Source organism: Bison bison, unplaced genomic scaffold, assembly GCF_000754665.1.
Source record: "Bison bison bison isolate TAMUID 2011002044 unplaced genomic scaffold, Bison_UMD1.0 scf7180017855246, whole genome shotgun sequence".
Lineage (NCBI taxonomy): Eukaryota > Metazoa > Chordata > Mammalia > Artiodactyla > Bovidae > Bison > Bison bison.
The window spans coordinates 22,127-29,886 of record NW_011485819.1 but is presented as its reverse complement, the minus strand read 5'-3'; positions in this window follow the sequence as shown (position 1 = coordinate 29,886).

Here is a 7,760-nt window from a genome sequence, read left to right as displayed (position 1 = left end):
TTTACTTCTAATTAATATTTCTACTCTTTTTACTAATTTAAATATATGTTTTTGTTGTTCAGTCGCTGAGTCGAGTCCAACTGTGCAATCCCATGGACCACAGCAAGTCAGGCCTTCCTGTGCCTCACTAACTCCTGGAGTTTGCCCAAATTCATATCCATTGAGTGAGTGATGCCATCCAACTATTTCATTCTCTTACTGCCCTTTTCTCCTTTACCTTCAGTCTTTCCCATCATCAGGGTCTTTCCCAAGGAGGCAGCTGTTCTCATAGCATTAAATAAATATCAGTAAAGAAGAAAAGACTTCAAAATATTTCTACAAATGGCAACCCAATCCAGTATTCTTGCCTGGAGAATCCCATGGACAGAGGAGCCTGGCAGGCTATAATCCATGGGGTCACAAAAGTTGGACACAACTTAGTGACTAAACCACCACCACATAAATTAGTAGCATTGTACTTGAATATATCTTTCTTGATGTACTCTATGCTGAGAAAGACACAGTTTAATGTCAGGTGAGGATATGAGTGATAATATGATTTGTAAGATCAATTTGAATCTGAAAGTCTCTGATTATGTGATTTCCTTGGGAAAAAAGTCTTACCTATGTGTGTGTCTGATATAAGTCCATGCTCAACTTCTGTTAGCTCACAAAGAAATAACTTGCAAGATTTGAAAATGCCAACTATCCCAGCTATAATGAGTGTCTTTGTTGGTTTATAAATGGTTCCTTTTGATGAACCTTAAAAGCATGACCACATATCCTATTGTGGGCATTTCTGTAAAGTTTCTTATCTATGGCTAATAGGACCTCAAGGGTATTTCATCATCAGTAGCAGACCTTTCCAACAATTCAATTTTGTCATGAGGTAAACTGAACAGAGAAGAACTGTTTTATGTGACATATTTAATTTTGAACTCCTCTTTGAGTCTACATGAGGACAAAATAATATGACGAGACAGAAAAAAAAAAACAAAAAACTGTTGACCATTTATGAATTTAGGTATTTGAAATATATGGGCTTAATAATAAGACTGAATATTTAGCAGTGTATAAATTAAACATTCAAGTGGGTAAATCTGATATTTAAATTCTATTATAATACTTTGTTTTCTTAATCTACCCATTATTCAAATCATTATAAAATGTTGTTTTTAATTATATCTTAAGTGTTAACTATGAACACTATTATAATATTGGCACTTCAGGTGAAGTTTTCAGTACCTCTTCAAAATAGTTGTTTCTTGTGTGAGTTCTGGAATTAGATTAACATGATAATGATGAAAATGATTCTATTATTTAATTATACTTAGAGATGGGAAAATACATTTCTTTCACTCATTTAAAATTAACCTTAATATTCATATGAAATAGAAAAATTAGGCAATAATATTCACAATTTATAACAAGAAAATACAAGACTGGGAATAAAAATGTGATCTACCAAGAAGAAATAAGAGGGCAAGCCATTAAATTCTGGGTGATGACCCTTATCTTAAAGTTATTATTTTAAGTGGCTTGACACATTATGTTACCACCACTGTAAGGCCCAATTCAACTATCTACTGAAGGAAATAAATACCAGTATTTGAAATTATTTGGTAAATAAATGTAATTCAGTCCAACTCAGAAGTATTCCTATGTAGAGCCACATTCACACACCATGTTCAAATATTTCTGTGTTAATAAGAAGGAAAATAAATTGTACATAACTCTTGATTAACTCCAGAGAATATGTGACTGTGAGCAGCATGTGTCATGAAAAAGAGATTTAAAAGAACTGAAATCACATGGACAACCCTAGCTTAAATGGACACTCCAATATTAGAGTGCTTTAATGCTATTTGTGATTCAGATTCCAAAGACAGCTTGAATGAGAGTCTGAAACTCTCTAAAGAACTATAAATGATATGGATTTCTCTGAAGTGTCACTGTGAAAATGTCTTGAACATTTTTTCCAGCTCTGGAATGAAAGACAGAATCAGATCAGAGATTTAGCATGTACTGACACAGTCATCATTCACAACCTCATAATGATTGAAATCCATTCGCAATGGCCCATTGATTGTCGGGCAACCTCTACTTAAATAGCTACATGCTGGGCAGAGAGATTGCTTTAGAATTTCTACACCTGTCTAGCCAAACTCCTGAGTGCCTACAGAAGCACGGAATGGAAGCAGAACAGATTTAGGTAAGGGATGTATATGAAAATAATTTCTCAAAAGAGGAGTTCCTGGCTCCATACCAGAAAAATTTGTTTCCAAAATATAAATCCCAAGAGAAAGTTTTTTAGAACCCTGAAGAGACAGCCACACAGATTCTCAAACTTGAAGAGTTAACTAGAATGGAAGCAGGAAAATTTATACTGGATCTTACCACTGCTGATAAGAAAGTAGATGAGATGTAGTTAGACATTTGATAGATTCATGAATAAATTTAACAAGAACCAGGTACCTGTCAACGTGTTCTTATGACAGCTCCATACATTCCAATATGTAGAGAAATATGTTCTCAAAATAACAAGCACTCAAGGGCAGACCTCATATTGTATTAATCTAATCCAAGGAAATTTTCGTTCCAGAAGGACATCTCTTAAGTTGTTTACCAGGAATGGAAAGATTTTGGGAGGTGGACTGTGGTCTCATAAGCCTTCCAGTTTTAACTCAAATTGAAGTAGGAGAAAATATAACAATATTTATGTTAGAAAGTGTATTGGTTTTGCCAGGACAACAACATTTTGGAACATCATTGCAATTTACCTCGGTAAACTACTCATAGAAATGGGGAAAACTATTCAAGGTTAAGGAAGAATATGATGGCACAGTGAGAAATAAAGCTCATGGCTCCTGATCCTAACACTAGTTCTGTTATTCACCATCATGTTTTCCTTACCATGATACTCTTGTTAAATATTTTCACATCATGATGTATATTGATTTATTCAATTAAATTTGTGGTACCCACGTAGTAGGAGGCTGGATTTTTCTAACAAAAAGGAGATTATAAACATATCTGTGAAATATTTATGCATTTAAATTTTGATAGAATTTATTTTTGAAAAGATTTTAAATTAATTGCAATAAAGTCATATAACATAGGTAAATTGTTTAGTCAAGAAGTACTTTCTTTGATTAAATGTAGCATGATATTTTTTTAATATGTGTATTCCTTATAATCTTCTAAAGCAGATTTCAAAGAGGATTTCAGATTCAAGGAACTAATATAAAGCTATCTTTCTATAACAAAACTGTTTTAAAAATATATTTTACTGTGTGCTTTAGAGAAATCTTGCATTTAATTTTGCAAATAATTGTTGACTTAATGAAGGGTCACTTCCTATGTCATGTAATTAAAAGGATTTTTATATACTAAATCATAATTATATACCAAGTCCCAGGAATTCTGTATAATGAAAGATCCGAAGATGTGGAATTAAAATTTTGGATCCTATGCTGACTTCCATATTCTATGATTTAATTATATAACCTTTCTGAACTGATGTCTTTTCTGTAAATAAGAACACTAAACTTTAATTTTGTAATGTTGTGACCATTTGAAAACATCTCAATTTTTTCCCTATAAATTTGATAATTTTTATAATCTCTAATGTTTCCCAAGAGACTAAGAAATCCAATATAATTTTCAATATCAGTTGTGCTAAAAATACATTAAGAGGATATTGATAAGTGTCTTCTTTCTATTTTATATTCCACACCATCTTAGATATCATCTTATATAGTAGGCCATATAACTTTCTGAGAACCAGTTGCTTCTATATAAATGCACATTATGAAAGTATGTAATTACTATGGAAAACTTTTTACTTACTACAAAACAAGAGAGATCCTGCTAGAATTCTATCACTTCTCTGATACCCTTTTAAATGGTTGAAAAGAATAAAATTTGGATTTAGAAGGATGCAGATCTGAATACTGATTTTGTCTCTGAAATTGGATAGATTACTTGCTTTTTTGAAATTTATTCTTCATCATCTGTGAAACAAGGATAATCATAATACCTACCTTGCAAAGATGCTGTTTAGTGTTCTCAAAGCACTCAAGAGCAGAGCTAGGGGCTTCCTTGTTGGTCCAGTGGCTAAGACTCTGAATAATGAATGCAGGGGTCCAGGGTTCAATATCTTGTCAGGGAACTAGATCTAATATGCATATAATAACTATGTGTTCACATGCACAACTAAAGGTCCCCTACACAGCAAAAAAAGATCCCATGCAACCAGTATAAAAAATAAATAAATATTAAAAGCAAACAAAAAAGAAAATAGATGACCAAGACATAGCATGTTGGGTCACCTTGCCATTTCCCATCACATTAAATCCAAAGACTAGCCTGATAGTAAGCAATGCTTAAAAAAAAAAAAAAAAAAAAAAAGCGCAAAGTCCATATTCTTTTAGTCCAGTTCAAAAAGGCATTTTCATCTCAAAAAGACATCTTCTAAGTTGTTTACCAGTAATGGAAAGGTTTTGGAAGGTGGACTGTGGTCTCATAAACCTTCCTGTTTTATTTCTAATTTAAGTAGAGGCAAATATAACAATATTTATGGCAATAAATACACTGGCTTGGCCAGAATCACAAAAATTGAAAACACACTGCAATTTACCTAGGTAAACTACTTGTAAAAATGGGGAAAACTGTTTAAGGCTAAAGAAGAGCATAATGGCATAGTGTGAAATAAACCTCATCACTCCTGATACTAAAGCTAGTGGTTTTACTCTCCACCATGTTTCCATAGCCAGAATATGTTTGCTGAATATTGTTACATCATGATGTCCATTGATTTCTTCAATAAAGTATACCGTACCTATGTAGTAAGAGGTTGGGCATTTCCAACAAAAGAGGAGACTATAATCCCCTCCATGACATATATATTTGTAATTTGATAGCTGATTGACTTAATTTTTTAAAAGATGCAAAATTAATTTTCAACAAAGTCTTATAAGTTAGTTTCTCAGTTTTGTCCGACTCTTTGCATGGATGGTAGCCTGCCAGCCTCCTCTGTCCACGGAATTCTCCAGACAAGAATACCAGAGTGAGCTGCCATTTCCTTCTCCAGGGGATCTTCCCAACCCAGGGATCAAACCCAAATCTTCTACACTGGGGGTAGATTCTTTACCACTGAGCCACCAAGGAAGCTGAGATAGTTTATTTAGCCAAGATGTATTTTCCTTGGTTAAATGTACAGTAATGATGCCCACTCTTTTTTTTTTTAAAATATATATACATTCCTTATAAATAATCTCCAAAGCAGTTTTCAAAGAGGAATCAATTTTCAAGGAATTAAGTGCAATGCCAACTTTCTAACAGTGATACTGTTTTTTCAACCATCTTACTGGATGCTTTTGGGAAAAAAAAGGAAAAAGCATGTAAGTGCTCCTAGTAATTGTTAACCTAATGAAGTGTCACTTCCTATGGCATATAATCAAAAAAATATTTTTGCTTTTATAGAAGAAACCTCATCTAATGTCAACACAAAGGAATTCTGTATAATGTAAAGATCACAGGATATGGAATAAGAGTATTTGGGCCCAATGCTGACTTCCATGTTCTATGATTTAGTTATTTAATATTTCTTATCCTCCAACTTATTACTAAATAAGAACACTAAATTTTAATTATACAATGTTTTTGTTTCCATTTGAGAACAACTCGACCTTTTCACATCAGCTTAAATAGTGTACAATGAATTGTCATAATCAGTGACAATTTTACCCAAGGGAAGAGGAAGACCTTAGGAACTTAGAAGGCTCATTCAAAATGGAACAGCCTCAGTTAAAGGCATTCAGACTTTGACAAACCACAACAGGGAACCAGGACAGTAAACATCATGACATTCTTTTTTTTTTTTCCTTCTCACCTGTCCTCATTCAGCTAGGGCCACCTCTTGGCCAGAAGGTAAGCGAGTTGATTGAAACAGACCAAGGAAGACCGATGAGTAGAGAGAGCGAGAGATCTCAATGGGTGAAAGAGCTATGTATTTTTATACATTCCAACCATTTATTCAGCTTTTACTTTTCCCTGAATTAAGAAACTAAATGCTTTTCTTGGAGTTAGCTAGAAACAAAGAAAACACAGGGGAAATGAGCACCTACAAACTCATCTATTCACTTAGTTTTATTGAACGTCAGTATGAGTCAGACCCCGAAGCAAGTGCTGGTGATAAAGTGGTGAACAAGACCCAGACCTTGTGTCCTAGGCTTATTTAAGTGGCTTCAAAGTCGAAGAGGAGGGAGAGTTAGACTTCATCTTTGTATTAACAGTGTGCCAAACCAGAACAAACAGCTGCACAAGTACCTTTAATATCTGAAGTGTTTTTCACTATTCTTACTGGCTGAGAAGCAACCAGGTTATTACATGGTAAGCTCTCTGCGCCTGGATGTCCTCCAGCAAAGACCCAAGGGCCACTTGTCAGAAGGTGTAGAAGAAGGACTTGAGCATACTAAGCCTCATAATAAGCTGAATAAAACAGCCTTAAAAGTTCGCTCTGATATTTGTTTTTCTCTTTCTGACTTACTTCACTCTGTATAACAGGCTCTAGGTTCATCCATCTCAGTTCAATTGACTCAAATCCATTCCTTTTTATGGCTGAGAAATATTCTATTGTGTATATGTATCAAAACTTATTTATTCATTCATCTATCAATAGACATCTATGTTAATTCCATGTCTTGGATATGGAATCTAGGAAATCAGTACTAATCAACTTATTTGCAATACAGGAATAGAGACACAGACATAGAGAAAGAATTTGTAGACACAATGTGGGAAGAAAATGGTGGGACAAATTGAGAGAGTAGCATTGAAATATATACATTACCATGCTTAAAAATATATAACTAGTGGGAAGTTGTTGTATAACACAGGGACCTCAGCCTGGTGCTCTATGATGACCCAGAGGGGTGAGATCATGGGGGGATTAAGAGAGAGGCAAAAAGAGAGGAGCTATATGTATACTTAAGGTTGATACATGTTGTTGTATGGCAGAAACTAACACAACATAGTAAAGCAATTATTTTCTGATTAAAAATTTTAAAAAATGAAATAATGTCAGTGAGAGAAGGCAAGGGTGGGATGATTTTAGAGAATATCATTGAAACATGTATATTACCATATGTGAAATAGATCACCAGTCCAAATTTGATGCAGGAAACAAAACACCCAAAACCGGTGCACTGGGACAACCCAGAGGGATGGGATGGAGAGGGAGGTGGGAGGGGCATTCGGGATGGGGGACACATGTACACCTGTGGCTGATTCATGTCAATGTATGGCAAAAATGATGACAATATTGTAAAGTAATTAGCCTCCAACCAGTCCAGGTTCAATGCATGATACTGGATGCTTGGGGCTAGTGCACGGGGACGACCCAGAGGGATGGTATGGGGAGGGAGGAGGGAGGAGGGTTCAGGATGGGGAGCACATGTATGCCTGTGATGGATTCATTTTGATATTTGGCAAAACTAATACAATTATGTAAAGGTTAAAAATAAAATAAAATTTAAAAAATTTTAAAAAAAGTAATAAATAAATAATATGTCAGTGAAATGGAAAAAGTAACAAGTTTATTTTCCTCTTGCATACCATGGGAAAAAACATTCTCTTATTACTGAAATGTTTTGGTCATATCTGAAAACCCAAAGCATTAACTTCTTATCATCTTGGTGTTGAAAACATTGTCTTATTTCATTAAGTCTCCACTTCTGAATTCATCATATCACTGAAATGAAAGAAGATACAATGAAAGT